General features: G+C 42.4%; 2 long non-coding RNA genes across 5 annotated transcripts; one reads left to right on the forward strand and one right to left on the reverse strand.

Annotated features, from left to right (window-relative positions):
- Positions 1 to 3,672: 3,672 nt before the first annotated feature.
- On the reverse strand, positions 3,673 to 6,372 carry LOC138762819 (uncharacterized). 2 transcript variants are annotated; one of them, XR_011357179.1, is made up of 3 exons: positions 6,123 to 6,372; positions 5,685 to 5,780; positions 3,673 to 5,523 (listed from the first exon to the last, which is right to left on the reverse strand). It is a non-coding gene; the product is annotated as an uncharacterized lncRNA (long non-coding RNA). The 2 variants fall into 2 exon arrangements; XR_011357178.1 differs by lacking the exon at positions 6,123 to 6,372 and having other exon boundaries at positions 5,685 to 6,096.
- Positions 6,306 to 13,372, forward strand: LOC138762818 (uncharacterized). Of its 3 annotated transcripts, none has more exons than XR_011357177.1 (3): positions 6,306 to 6,329; positions 11,577 to 11,697; positions 12,434 to 13,372. It is a non-coding gene; the product is annotated as an uncharacterized lncRNA (long non-coding RNA). The 3 variants fall into 3 exon arrangements; XR_011357176.1 differs by lacking the exon at positions 6,306 to 6,329 and adding an exon at positions 6,600 to 6,618; XR_011357175.1 differs by lacking the exon at positions 6,306 to 6,329 and adding an exon at positions 6,718 to 6,804.
- The last annotated feature ends 1,623 nt before the right edge of the window (positions 13,373 to 14,995 follow it).

Consider the following 14,995-nt stretch of genomic DNA (forward strand, 5'->3'; position numbering starts at 1 on the left):
TTCAGAGATGATGTTGTTGAGTATCTCCAACATTTTCATAACTTTTGATTGGCTAGGATCTGAATGAAATCAGAGTGCAGATTTGAGGGGTCAGATAGGGGAGTGTGTTCCTCTGAAATAATTAATCTTGAGCATTTTAAGCTCATTTGTAAACCTATTCTAATTCGATATCTCATATCTTCCTCACAGTAGATCACATATTCAACTACAACAGCAGCACACTTGATAGCAATCACAGGGCTGGGACTAACAGACTCCTTTCTTTCTTGCAGGGGAAAATTGCATGCCACTTCGAGAGAGAAAAATGCAATTGGAAAATACGTGGTTTCCCTCTGTAGTCTCCACCCCTCGACCTTCCCTGCAACACACTTGCTTTTTTAATTCTTCCAATTCAGATGAAAGACCATTGACCTGAACCATCAATTTTGTTTCTCTCTTAATTCCTCCTCTCCTGGAAGTAATGAATCAGATAGAAGAAACACAAAACTTGCCAGATTCATGTAAGACAGCAATAATTACAGTAATACCAAAGATGGGGAAGGATCTATTAACACCAGCATCATGTAGATCAATATCTCTACTTAACACAGACTATAAGATCATCACAAAATTATTAGCAAACAGATCGTGTACCTAAAATAGCAAAACAAGATCAAACTGGATTTATTAAGAAAAGATGAACAGCGGACAATGTCTGCAAACTTATTAATCTAATCCACACAATTCAAGGAAGTAAGAAACCAACAGTGGCTGTGGCTCTAGATGCAGAAAAAGCCTTTGACAGAGTAGAGTGGAACTACTTATTTAAAGTATTACAGAAGTTCAATCTACCAGAAAAATATAAATATTGGATTAAAGCATTGTATAAATCAGTGAACCGGTGCGGACTCGAAAGGCCAACATGGCCTGTTTCCGCTCCAGATGCTGTCGCACGTGCTGAGTATTTCCAGCAATTTTCTACTTTCATTCCTGAAATGTGCAATTAGAAAGTCACACACAATTGTCAGAAGACTATCTGATTTTTTTTTTAATTAGCCAACAAATCAAAGAATATTTTCTCCATTTGGAAATTGTTGCAAAACTGAAACTGTCTTCTTTGTATTTTTGTGCGACCATACTTCAAAAATACTGTCAGTCTGAAGCAAGGAGTTAGTTATCTCTCAACAGCCAGGAGCAGGAAATCAACATCTCACTAACTCGTTGCACTTTCGTGGATTTCAAAACAAATTAGTGTATGACTGATATTTACAAAAGTACAGTGTTTACAATAGGAGGACTTTGCAAAAAAAAACTTTGGTTGAAAAAGTGACTTGACCTACAACAAAAAGCCAACACGAACTGAATGACAATATAGCTATTTTAAATATTTTTCACACTCAGTAAAATTTAAATGTTCAGTACTTCCATAACACTGCATGGCTAATATGAATAGTGTTTAGTAGTTAAAACAAATTTAGGAAATTTAGTAAGAGCATAAACACAGATTCTCAAAATTGATAGAAGACCAGAAATCCTGCTCAAAGAGATTTTAATTTGATTGTAATCAATGTGCTTCCAAAATGACTTAAGTGGCAATGGAACCCAAATCTTCAGTAACATTTTAAACATCTTCTTATTCTTTGGCTTGGCTTCGTGGACGAAGATTTATGGAGGGGGTAAAAGTCCACGTCAGCTGCAGGCTCGTTTGTGGCTGACAAGTCCGATGCGGGACAGGCAGACACGGTTGCAGGGGAAAATTGGTTGGTTGTGGTTGGGGTTGGGTTTTTCCTCCTTTGCCTTTTGTCAGTGAAGTGGGCTCTGCGGTCTTCTTCAAACTGTGAGGAGCCAAGATGCACGGTTTGAGGCGAGATCAGCCCACTGGCGGTGGTCAATAAATGCAACTACTAGGATCAAGCTACGACCACATTAGCATTGAGTAACTGCCAGGTATCACACAGACTCTTCACATGAACAGAGTTTAGTAACTTGACTCAGATGCTCTGCATCTACATATAACCGGCAAGTCTGATTGTTTATGAAATGAGCCAGTCCTGCATTAGCAACTCAGAGATTTCAAAGTAAACCAAGGTAAAAACTCATGGCACTAAATTTTAGCTCTCTTAAGAACACATGAAGATGCCACTGAACAGTATTAGCAGGAAAATCTGCAATGGAATTCAGTCAAAAGACTATGTATTGACCAATAAAGTTTTACTTTATTGGACTGAGGACTAATCAATAATTTAGAAATGATGTGGATAGTGATCTTTCTAAAATATTTCAGGACGTATTTTTAGACTTTACAGTTTTCCCTTATTTTTTTCTCCTCACTAAGTGCAATTCGGCATGCTTTTCTCGACATTATTGACCAACAATCTCATACAGTCTATTACAATACCACAGCACCCACTCATGTTTGCTCCTTAGACAATGCACCGATGAAGTGTTTGAGGAACTGCTAGACAGGCCCAGCTCCTCGCTGTTCTGTGGTGGCAGGGTCTTACTTTCCTACAACGTTTCCCTCCCCACATGCACATGCTGAGTTTTGAAAGCCATACTCGTGCCATTTGGCTCTGCTCCTTGCTGCCAAGCTAGGTAATTCACAGTTAACTGCACTGGGCAACACCTTGCTAGGAGTTCCAGAATAGGGTGCAATTGCATCTCATGGATATGGTTTAAGGCAGCATCTCCAAGATGAATCTCACCTTCACATTTACTCCCTACTGCTCAATGCCACCATGATTTAGTGTTTCAGTACACTCTCCCAGCCAATTCCCTTTGCAGCACTGCATTAAAAAATGATCTGTATTTAATCCTTCATTTGCTACTAAATTAAAATGCAACCTTTTTCAATGTTAACTTATTTATTTTTACTTTAATTAATATTACACTTTAACTGCATAGACCATTTATATTATTTGCTGTTTGAAAACTATACTATGCAGCATACTTTATGCCTTGTTAAACAATAGCACTCTCCCCTCTGTGTTTCAAGGCTCAGATTCCACTTGAGGCAGACATTCCAGTACTGCACTGTTGTGGGGGCGGGGGGTGGGTGGGGGGAGAGAGAAACCCTTTAGGTGAAGCAATTAAACTGAGACCATTAAATGCAAGAAACCATTTAAGGATATTTGGGGGAAAGTAGTTGATTTCTCCTGACAATATGGTTGACAGTTGTCCTCCAAACCTATCTCTAAAACAGTTTGTGGAGTCATTTATCTCATTCCCCATATGCAGGACTGCCATGAGCAAATTGGCTAGCGTATGTGCCTGAATAATAATGCTGAGCCTGTACCATAAGTGATGAACCAATCTATGGAGCGATTGGAAACATCCTCGGATATGAAAGCTGTTAAATTAAAGGAAACTATTTATTTTGTGGGGGGGAAAAAAGGGTATACCTTGATAGTTCCATTTTACAATTAAAATAATGGTTTCAGTAAATTTGTTACAAATAATTTATCAAAAGTTTCTGAAGTTGAGAACAGAGAAGCAATTGATTAAACAGTTATTTTGCAATGTAGTCATGGCAACAGTAGATGTGAATTGGCCACTGGGTAGGTATATGGATGATATAATGTTATATTCCAGCACATTTGGCAGCTGATAGCTCCTTTACTTCAATGCAGGAAAAAAAACTGTTACTCATTTCAAAGACATAAAATGCCAATCACGTCATAATGATTCCAGTGAAGCATTTTATTTTTCTTTATTTTTCCACAAAAAAAATGAAGTGGTTCATGCAAACTGCAACTATATTTCACTTATTAGCAAATTGCGAAGCAGAAAAGTACATAAAACTAATCCACCATCCAGTGTTTTCCCCTTAAGGCACATCTGATTCTCTGCTTGTAGCCATCAAACCCAAATCCAGGTCTTCATTGTCACTTACAATGTTGCCAGCTTCACATTTATCACCAAATTATACTTCAGCGTTGACACTTATTGTCATTTGTAATCGAGGATTGCTGCAGAGTGAAATCTTCCCTCTAGCCATTGCAATCTGATAGCGATGGTACATCCTGGATCCATCACGCAGTAACCAAAAATTCCTTTGTGGGAGCTGGGGTCAACCATAATGGCATTGACACCATGTTATTATTTTTCTTTCTTAATGAAATCACTGCATAAAATCAGTTAGGCTCAGGGGAACCAACAATTATGTCACTAAATGCAGACTGGAGTTTTGCTTTCGTTTACCTCCTTTGTTAAATTGCACATCTGTAAATTCCTCACTGTCAGAGATAAATGTAAACTACAGGTAACAACAGCCCCTTTTTCCACTGGCATCCCAGTTAATTGGCCGTGCAGTGTCCCGGGATAGGAAACCGCTTGGGCTGTTTCCACTGGGTCACCTTTAACCGGGACATGACTGCTTTTCCACTGAAAACAACTCACATACCCCTTTCAGTTATCCCTTACTATGTGAATGGTGGAAGGGGGGTGGGGGGGGTTGGGGTTGAGAACCACTGTGCTAGGCTACATTCAACCCACGATCAACATCGTAAAGCACATCATGCACCTTCACCCACCACACTGCCGAGGGCAAAATGCCAACATTGCAACTGCAGTCGACAAACTTTTTTTGTCGCAGCCCGCTATAAATCAAAATCCCGTTTAATGCCACTTTCGCGGAGATACCCATTCTACAGGAGCACGGGCCGTTTACAGAACGTCCTTGCCCCTTTCTCCGTTGCCCTAACCCGGCGCCCACTTCACCCCCTCCCGGGTCCGAACAGGAGCAGGAAAACTGCGCGATTCCCTACATTTTCAAGGCGGTTTTTGACATCTACTCCTCTTTCTTCAATCTGGGCTTGTTCTATCTGTTCTCATCTCACCTTTCTCATTCTCATTGTTGCATTTAGCTTGATCTATGTATATTCATCACGATGTGCCTGAAAAACAACCTGCCCGCTGCATATGCATGAGCCCTTTAATCCAAACTAAGTCTTCCTCGCTGTGTCTCATGCAGCTAATGCTATGAACTAAAAACACGACCAGAATCCATTGAATGAGAGGACCACCGGTTCATCCCACGACCCCCACCCCCTGATAACGCCAGCCTGGCAACGCGAAAGTAAGAGTCGATCTAACACGTTCAGGACAGTAACCCGCTTTCTCTGTGACTTGATTGCTTCCCAAGTCCAGGCTCAGTCTTAATTTCGATCAGTGAGAGACTTGATTGACTGAAGTTCCGAATTTTGCTCATTTCGGATAACCGAGCTCAGTCTTAATTTCGATCAGTGAGAGACTTGATTGACTGAAGTTCCGAACTTTGCTCATTTCGGATAACCGTGCAACCCTGGAAGTTGCTACTCCGTTCGTATTGAGCACTCAGTTCACTCCCCCCGCCCTCCAAAGCCCAGTCTCAGTATTTTGTTTTGAATACCCGGTGAAGATACTGTTGCATTCACCCACTCCTGCGGGGCTTTGGGTTAATGGAACGGCAAATGGCTAACAACTTGGCTCTTTGTGCATCGCCTGGTCTGAAAGGGCAGCCTGTTGGACGGGCTGTTTGCTTGGAGGATCAAGCGCCGCTTTTTCCTATTTGTAAATAAGCACAAAACCAGAGTTGATTATTTGAAAAGTGGATTGTGTTGATTGGGCCAAACAATGGACTTCGGAGCATCAGCAAACGGAAAAAGTAACGCCGGGAGATTTGAGATACATAAAGCACACGGAGGCAGAGTATGCTCGAATTTTACCTGATGTATATGGCGAAGTTTCTGATTACCAATCGAAAGTTAGTGGTGGTTGCAAAAGGTACCTTTTTTCTTGCCTCAAAAGCACCGCTCTTTGAACTAATGGGGTAAAAGAATATATAGATCCTTAATTTCCATTCTATTTCAAATGCCAACCAGTAAACCAGGGGCGAATTTCTGGCATTAGTATTTTAGATTGCAGCATGTGGCCTGAAATCAAACATTTCCAATCACTGGCCCCTCCATTGCCCTCCAAACTAATTTAATCTTCAATCGCTACCACTTGTTTGACCACAGTGATAAGATAGAGATGGTGGTGCCAGCGCTATCTCTCTGTTCCCTGAACTGCATCAAGTATCCTTTCAATTATCATCTGATTGCACAAGTACAACTCGGTGTAAAACATGCAGACACACCACCAGACATAACACACATACAAACCTATGCAGGACAAATACATATAGATAGATACAGTGGCGTCACTAGGATTGGTGTCATCCATGGCGTCACACCCCCAGGGGGCAGGGGTGGTCAATGCATCAAAATAAACGCCGATAATGAGGTCTCGCTGGAGCTGGCCAAATTGTATTTAGTGTGTGGGGGTGGTGGCAGCGTGAACCGGGGGGCGTGGTAGTACTGAGCGAGGAAGTAGGTGGTGGTGCTGAGTGGGGGAGGCGATGCTGATCGGGGAGTGGTTGTGCTGGAGGATGGAAACTCTGATCTGGGGTGGCAGCACTGAGCGGGGAGGGGGTGGCAGTGCTGAGTGGGTGAGGGTAGTGGTGGGAGCACTGAGCGTGCAAAAATTTTATAGACAGTCATTTTGGTGTCACCCCCCCCCCACCCTGACCAAAACATACTCCCTTTGTGACGCAGATAGGTAGATATACAAATAAATAAATAAATAAATATTGTTCCATTAATAAGAGAAGCTAAGATGGTTAGTGTGATCTTTGCTCATTCAGCATTCTCACTGCCCATGGGAACATGCGCTTCCTCAGCCTGGGAGGGGGGGTGGGGGGGAGGCTCTGATACTTCTGCATCTCTTTCCCAGCAGAAGCAGCTGAAAAATGCTCTGTGCAGGGTGGAAGGAGTCCTTGATGATTTTCTTCAGGCAATAATCCTGGTAAATTATGTCGGGGGGGGCGGTGGGGAGGGAGACCCCAGTGATCCTCTCTGCCGCACTTCTGGACCCGTGGATTGAGCTCAAATCCATTTCTCATTTCTCTACAGCAACTGTACCATACACTGAAATGCAGCCAGCCAAGACCCTCCTGATAGAGCTCTTATAGAAGGTTGCCATGATGGTGCCTGCTTCAGACTTCTCAGGGAGAGCAGTCGTTGTTGCTCCTTCCTGACAAGTGAGGAGATGTTGAGTGTCCACAATTGGTCACTATTTAAGTGAACTCCAAGGAATTTGGTGCTTTCCACTCTCCACTAGAGTTATTGATGTGTAGTGGAGGGTGGTCATTCCCATTCCTGAAGTCCATGATCATCTCCTTTGCCTTGTCCATATTGAGACTCAGGTTGCTCCTCTCATATCATATCATGAGATTTTTCACCTCTTCCCTGCTGTGCGACCTATCATTGTTGCTGATGGGGCCAACGACTGTCGTGCCATCTGCAAACTTGATGACACTGTTGGAGTTGGATCTAGTGATGCAGTCGTGGGTCAGTAGTGTGAACAGAAGCGGGCTGAGCCCACAGCCCTGAAATGCGCCAGTGCACCTTCAAGTGGTGTCGAGTGCCAAGCTGGATTCCCTGCTACAGCAAACATCTCATACTCATTTAGTTGGGTCCATTTCCCAGCACAAGCCATTGTAGTGTGCCTCTCATTTAGCTGCTGAGAAGAGGCAGCCAGTCAACGAATGATTACAATACAGAACGAGACCATTTGGCCCAACATGTGTATGCCACCTCTCTAATCTCTAGGTGCAACCCCTAGTCTTTCCTCAATAGCCTTTTATTTTCTTCATCTATTTTATCCAATTCAATCTGAAGACTACAATGAAACCCATGTGACTTCCTGTCCAACCGACTGCAATCCTTGAAGAGGCTAACAATGTCACCTTCACAATTGCACTCAATACTGGTGCTCCTCAGGATATATCTCTTGTTATAGTCCCCTACACCCTTCTTCTTCTTCTTTGGCTTGGCTTCGCGGACGAAGATTTATGGAGGGGGTAAAAGTCCACGTTAGCTGCAGGCTCGATTTTGGCTGACAAGTCCGATGCGGGACAGGCAGACACGGTCGCAGCGGTTGCAGGGGAAAATTGGTTGGTTGGGGTTGGGTGTTGGGCTTTTCCTCCTTTGTCTTTTGTCAGTGAGGTGGGCTCTGCGGTCTTCTTCAAAGGAGGTTGCTGCCTGCCGAACTGTGAGGCGCCAAGATGCACGGTTTGAGGCGATATCAACCCACTGGCGGTGGTCAATGTGGCAGGCACCAAGAGATTTCTTTAGGCAGTCCTTGTACCTCTTCTTTGGTGCACCTCTGTCACGGTGGCCAGTGGAGAGCTTGCCATATAACACGATCTTGGGAAGGCGATGGTCCTCCATTCTGGAGATGTGACCCACCCAGCGCAGCTGGATCTTCATCAGCGTGGACTCGATGCTGTCGGCCTCTGCCATCTCGAGTACTTCGATGTTAGGGATGAAGTCGCTCCAATGAATTTTGAGGATGGAGCGGAGACAACGCTGACACCACTGCAGTGGGCTGGGTATCAAATAACAAAGGTACAGAATACAGGAAAGAAATTGAAAATTCAGTGGCATGATACCAAGATAGCAACCTCTCTCTCTCAATGTCAATAAGATGAGGGAGATGATCATTGACTTTAGGAACTGGGGCAGAATCAACACCCCTGTCCACATTAATGGGGCTGAAGATACAAGGGAAGAATGCTTCAAGTTCGTTGGAATAAATATCTCCAATGATCTGACCTGTGGTAAGCCAGCCAAAAAGCTCACCAGCACCTCTACAGAAGACTAAGGTAGCTTGACATGCCCTCCTCCATCCCTCAACTGCTTCTACAGGTGTACCAGTGAAAGCATATTTGCTGGATACATTATCGCGTGGGACAGGAGCTGATCTGCTCAAAATTGGTTGAAGCTACATGCAACTGAGAACATAACACTAATTTCTCTTCCCTCGATAGACTCCATCTACATCTCCCACTGCCTAGGAAAAGCAGCCAGCTGTTTCACACTCCAGACACACTGTCTTTACCATTTCCCATCAGGGAGAAGGCTTAAGAATGTGAAATCGTGCACCAACAATATCTTCCCCTCAGCCATCAAGCTCCTGAATGAGCCCCACAACCACACTGCCCATATTTGGTGCTAAATAATCTTTTATTTCATTGCATTCCTCTACTCTGTAATTGTGTTCTTTATGTGACTGTATGAATGTTAGAGATAACCTGCCAGCCAGCGTGCTCACAGAACAATTCTCACTGAACTAGGTATTTCATGATAAATAAGTTTAATTAAACTAAGTCTGCAGTTTAGAATCAAGCTTAGGATAACATTGAGAGAACAGAATAATCTAGACCCAAATTTCACTTGATATTTCCTGTGGGTCCAGCTGTGCCTCAGAGAATCTAATGGAAATGTGGATGGAGCAGAAGGTTGTCGAAGGTTACAAGAGGATATGGACAGGATGCAAAGTTGTTCAAAGAAGTGGTAGATGGAGTTCAATCTGGATAAGTATGAGGTGATGCATTTTTGAAGGGCAAATCAGAAGGCTGAGTACAGGGTTAATGGTCAGTTACTTAAGAATGTGGATGAACAGAGGAACCTTGGGATTCAAATTCATGCATCCCTCAAAGTCACCATTCAGGTTGATAGGATAGTTAAGAAGACCTATGGGATGCTGGGCTTTATTAATAAGGGGATTGATTTCAAGAGTAGAGAGGTCATGTTACAACTCTACAAATCTCTGGTGTTCAGTTCTGGTCACCTCATTATAGGAAGGATGTGGAAACTATGGAGAGAGTGCAGAAGAGATTTACCAAGATTTTGCCTGGATTGGAAAATAGGCTCATGAGGCAAGGTTAGCAGAGCTGAGATTTTTTTGTTTGGAGCGTAGAAGGATGACAGATGACTTAATAGAGGTCTACAAGATTATGAGAGGTATAGACAGCCATCTTCTATTTCCTAGGGCAGGATCAGCAAACATCAGAGGACATAAGTAGAAAGTTAAGGGAGGGAAGGTTAAGGGAGACATCAGGGGTAAGATTTTTATGCAGAGAGTTGTTGGTGCATGGGATGGTGGTGGAGGCTGAAACATTAGGGGCACTTAACAAACTCTTAGACACATGGATGAATGAAAAATAAAGGGTTATGGGGTAGGGAGCATTTAGTATTTTTTAAGGAATATATGGGTTAGTACAACATCGAGGGCCAAAGGGCCTGTACTGTGCTGTAGTGTTTTATCCTCTATGTTCTCTGAGAGTACCTTGTCAGGCAGTACATACTTAAGAATGTTTTAACCATTCTCTGGGTAAATAATTTCTCCCTCAGTACCCTCAAGCCAAGTACTCAGCTTAAATCTTATGTCTTTCAGTCTGAGATACTTCTGCCATTGTGACAAAGTTTTACCATATATTTGACTTCTTAATTTTAAAAAAATTTAGACATACAGCACGGAAACAGGCCTGTCCAGCCCAGAAGCCCTCCAAATATCCCAATTAACCTACAACCTCCATTAAATTTTTGAAAGATGGGAGGAAACTAGAGCACCTCAAGGAAACCCACACAGACTCAGAGAGAACATACAAACTCCTTATAGACAGCGCTGGTTTCGAACATGAGTCGCTAGTGCTGTAAAAACATTGCACTAACCGCTACGCTAATTGTGCTGCCCCATACTGATATCCAGAAACCCAGCATGGGGTGGGAATCAATTCTGCATTGTCCTGTGAAGGAAAGAAAGGCCCACTAATGACTTTAGAGGCAATGATTCCTGGTACAAACGATTGTTCTTCCTTGGCAAGAAGGGGCCTTTGTATATGGATGAGCAATGCTGGAATAGATGATACATACTGATCTCAAGAAAATTCCAAACAAGACTTCCCAAGATGGGAGTTGTAGGGTATAGGAGAAGGAGGGAAGGATGTCTTGAAACCAGGAAGCCAGAAGATAGGACCTTTTTTTTTTAAATGAGGGTAAATCCTTTGGAGTAGTTCACTCACAAAGGAGCATCATTAAAATAAGGATGTAAATGCTTTGGAGAGGGTGCAGAGGAGATTTACCAGAATGTTGCCTGGAGTAGAGAACATGTCTTTGGAGCAATGAGAGGCAGGAGGTGACTTAATAGAGGCGAATAAGATTATGAGGGGCTCCGATAAGGTGGGCTGTCAGCACCTCTTTCCCGGAGTGACAATAGCAAATTTATCTGTTTAAGATGAGTGGAGACAAGTTCAGAGGAGATGTCAGAGATAACTCTTTTTAACATAGAGAGGGTGGGTGCCTGGAATGTACTGGTGAGGGTGATGATGGAGACTGATACAATAGGGACATCCAAAAATTCAAAAGACTCTTAGATAGGCACATGGATGTAAGGAAAATAGAAGATTATGGACGTGAGGCAGGGAAGGATTAGATTGCTGTTTACATAGATCGGCACAACTTTGTGATCTGAAGTAGTGGCACTGTGCTGTCATGTTCTATGAGACACTACACAACACTACGCTCTGTAACATTGAGCTTGACTGGACCACAAATGTTTTCTAAAAAGAAATGGGGATTATGTTCAAATTTGCTGTATCACCTAGGAATTTTGAGAAACATTAAATCAACTTTTATTTAATTTACTACATTTCATTGTATAATGATGTTGAAACATTGTGTTAATTCAACAGACCTAAAAATGTTTTGCTTCTGATTTTCATTTGTACTCAGCATCTGATGCCGCTCATGTCAGTGTCCAACAATAATCAGCCAGCATTAATGGATTCCGTGATTGCAAAGTCCTGGTGAAACCTTTCACCCTGTTTGTCACCGACTGCACCAAGATCAACAGGTAAGAAGTCCAAGGGCAATGCAGGAAATGAATTTTCATTGCACGTCATGGTTTTGTATGTTTGAAGCACCTTGTCAATCACATGGACGTAGTTTGGTGCTCTGTAGTTGCCAAGAAAATTCTCAACAACATCTTTTAATGCCTTTCAAGGATGCCCAGGGCTAAGACAACATTTGCATAGCACCTGGGCTGAGGGCATGTTTGGACTGACCAAAACAGCTTGCCTTTTGGGCAATATACCAGTAGACTTAAAATATATACAGGAAATCACAAACATAAGTTATATCTAAAAATCAGGACGTGGTAGGAAAATCTTAAGGTGATTTATGTGATCAGCAGTTAAAATCCATAAAATACACCCAAAAGTGTTCAGGAAGCAAGATCTTCATTGTCCAGTGTTATCAGGCAAGACAGATGAGATGCCATTGATCTTTCCTCCAAATGATAGTGGAGAATTTGATGGAGAATGATGACTGCCATATCATACGGAGAGACCGCATTTATATTCCCTTTCCTCTGTTCGTTTGACTCGGGCTTCTGTCCCAGGATAGTTTCCATCATTTGCTTTCTGCACCTTAAACTGGAAGAAATGATTTTAAAATGTTGACATTGATGGTGAATTTCAATTATTGGTTAAAAAAGAAAGCAACAAGGATTTTATGTTGAGAATGACATAACGGGAAAAAGATTTGTCAATGAACTGACACGTGGTTTCTCTTTGCATTGTCTGGTGCAGGGTTCTGTCAGCGGGGATGATCACATGAAGGGGAGAATATACAACAGTCAGGCTTTGGTACAAAGCCCATTCTTCCTCGGCCATGCCTTAAATCCAAACATGAGAGGAAAAAGGGAATGAAGAAAGTGGCTCACACATGGCTAGCTTACTGGGGGTACAAATGAAAGATTATGCTAATCTTCCCTTCATTGTACCCTGCAAAATGTTTTATACCATGCCTTTTATCTGTGGAAGAAGAGATGCACAACCTCTCAACTCTGTGACACTGAGCACTTTCTGTGTGGTTTCTGGATAATTAACACCACTACAAGTACTGAAAACACCTTTTCATTTTCTCTACTCAGGCTTGTGGTCTTCTTAGGATTGCAACAGGGGATCTTCCCTCGTTCCCTGCTTGCGGTCCAAGTGATAGTCTCAGCTCAGACACAGATACATGAGCCATCTGTTATTATAAGGAAGAGGGGGGAAAAAAAAGAACCTAAACCCTTCCTAACAAAAGCGGCTTTAAGATTCGGATCGGTTGTGTACTTGAATCAGACAGGTGAATGATTTGATCACAATGGGATCCAAATGGGGTTGCTTAAAAGTCATTATTATCCAGCACTGCTGAGCTTCCTGCTAATACCCGCTGACTCTCTGAAAGTTCCGTGAAAAATGAAAACCTTGGGCAAAGAAAAATGCATCTTTTTATGAAATCAAATCAAATTGTTAGCCGGGCGATCACTGCCAGATGAACCAAATCATACCTCCATCAAAATGAAAAATAATGGGGAGTATTGAAATGCTGATCAATTATCAACTCAGCACAGAAACAGACTGAGAGGTCTAAACAGAAGAAGCAGGACTGCGTCAGATCTGTGAAATTCCGTGATGGCCCCTAGGTTGATTAAAATCTTGAACCGCTTGATTCCTTTTGTGCCTTCCTATTGGGGACTGACCTGTAATCTTTTTTCCCAGCCAGCGTACAGAAGCAGGGACAACCTCGCCACCAACTCTAACAGCTGCTTACATTCACCAGAGGGGATACAGCCAATCCTACTTCTGAAAGAACACCACTAGGCTTATGTCCATGATGTGTTGAGAAGGCATTAAGGAAGAGGCCAAAGGTCAGCACAAGATAAAGTGAGGTACAAGAAGATCAGTGAAGTTGGATCTTCTTGACGCAAAAAAATCATGTCTGTTTTCACGATGTAAACATCATCACCTCATTTAAAACAGCTTCTGATTCTGCAGGTCAGGCCGCTGTGCCTCTAAAAGCCTGATTCAGTTGTTCTTGTCACGAGTACTTTGTCTTACACAGACTGCAGTACTCTGATAAATAGAGGCTGCATCAAAGCAAGAGCAGATAGAGTCACATCAGTGGATTAAGTTCTTCTGCATGATAAAGTAGCTACCTAGGGTGGAATTAACCTAATATGTGAAAGAATGTTATTGAGAAGGAATAAAGTACCAAAACTCTGTCATTCTGCTCATAATATCCTAAATCCAGTGCCTGACACTACGGCCCAAGGCTGGTGTTAGTGTTAATCAATGAAATAACCCATCTGGATTCTCTGTCCTTATCACTATTTAAACCCAGCCTAAACTCAATTATTGTCCCTTAGAGACCCAGATGGGATATTCGTTGTAGTGAAAGGGATTCTGTCCGGCAAAGAAATCCCAGTGTTAAAGTGCAGAGGTGTCAACATCGCAAACTAGATTCCTGTTAAACAGAGATTAAAAGCAGGATTGGAAGATAAAAACAACTCTGACTTCAGTTTAGTAAGGGATTCCTTTCTTATAGCCGCAGCCTCTAAAATACCAAGACCCTCAAGCGTCTTGAGGTGTGGTTTTAGAGCTGAGAGCACACTTTATACTTAACAACTACTTTGAAATGTCAGTGCACTGCATCTTTTCTCCCTGAGGTCATGGGTTCCTATTTTTAAAAAGATTGCATTTTGCCCTGCAACTTTTTCCCGCAACTTGTGACAAAATTACAATCTTTCACGTCTGGCATTTTCAAAGAAATTGTCGAAAAGTTGTGAAAATCACAGCCTTGCAGGAAACCATGATGTGGAATTTGCCTAGCTGTGGTCGGGAATTCACCATATGGGGAATCTTAGGTGTGAACCAACATGCTACCATTTCAAGAGCGACACACAGAGCTGCATCGGATATATGCCATTTTTAAGTTGTATTTGAGTTCAGTAAAACTTTCCTCCTTGTGAAAAATCTCCCATATTTTCTTTTGAATGGGAAGCAAAGATAGGTCAGGCTATGCTGGCACAGATTGTGCACTACATTAATTCTTGAGGTCATTGGTAACCAAAGTAACAATTTTGAGCCGACTCTTGTGGAGTGAAAGCAATGAAAAAGGCCTGGAGTTTTGCTCGTTTCGACTTTCTCTTGGTTGGTTAGTTCACTGGTGTCCTTAAGTAATGTACTGTCAGAAATCTGAGAAGGACCCAATTGGAGGAAGGATAATGGCTCTCTTGGAGTTACATCTTAATATTCCAAAAGATATGCCAAAACAATTTGCAGGTCAGAAAGTGATCAGTCATGGAACAAGAACATAGATTAATG

This window comes from Narcine bancroftii, chromosome 5 (assembly GCF_036971445.1).
Source record: "Narcine bancroftii isolate sNarBan1 chromosome 5, sNarBan1.hap1, whole genome shotgun sequence".
Lineage (NCBI taxonomy): Eukaryota > Metazoa > Chordata > Chondrichthyes > Torpediniformes > Narcinidae > Narcine > Narcine bancroftii.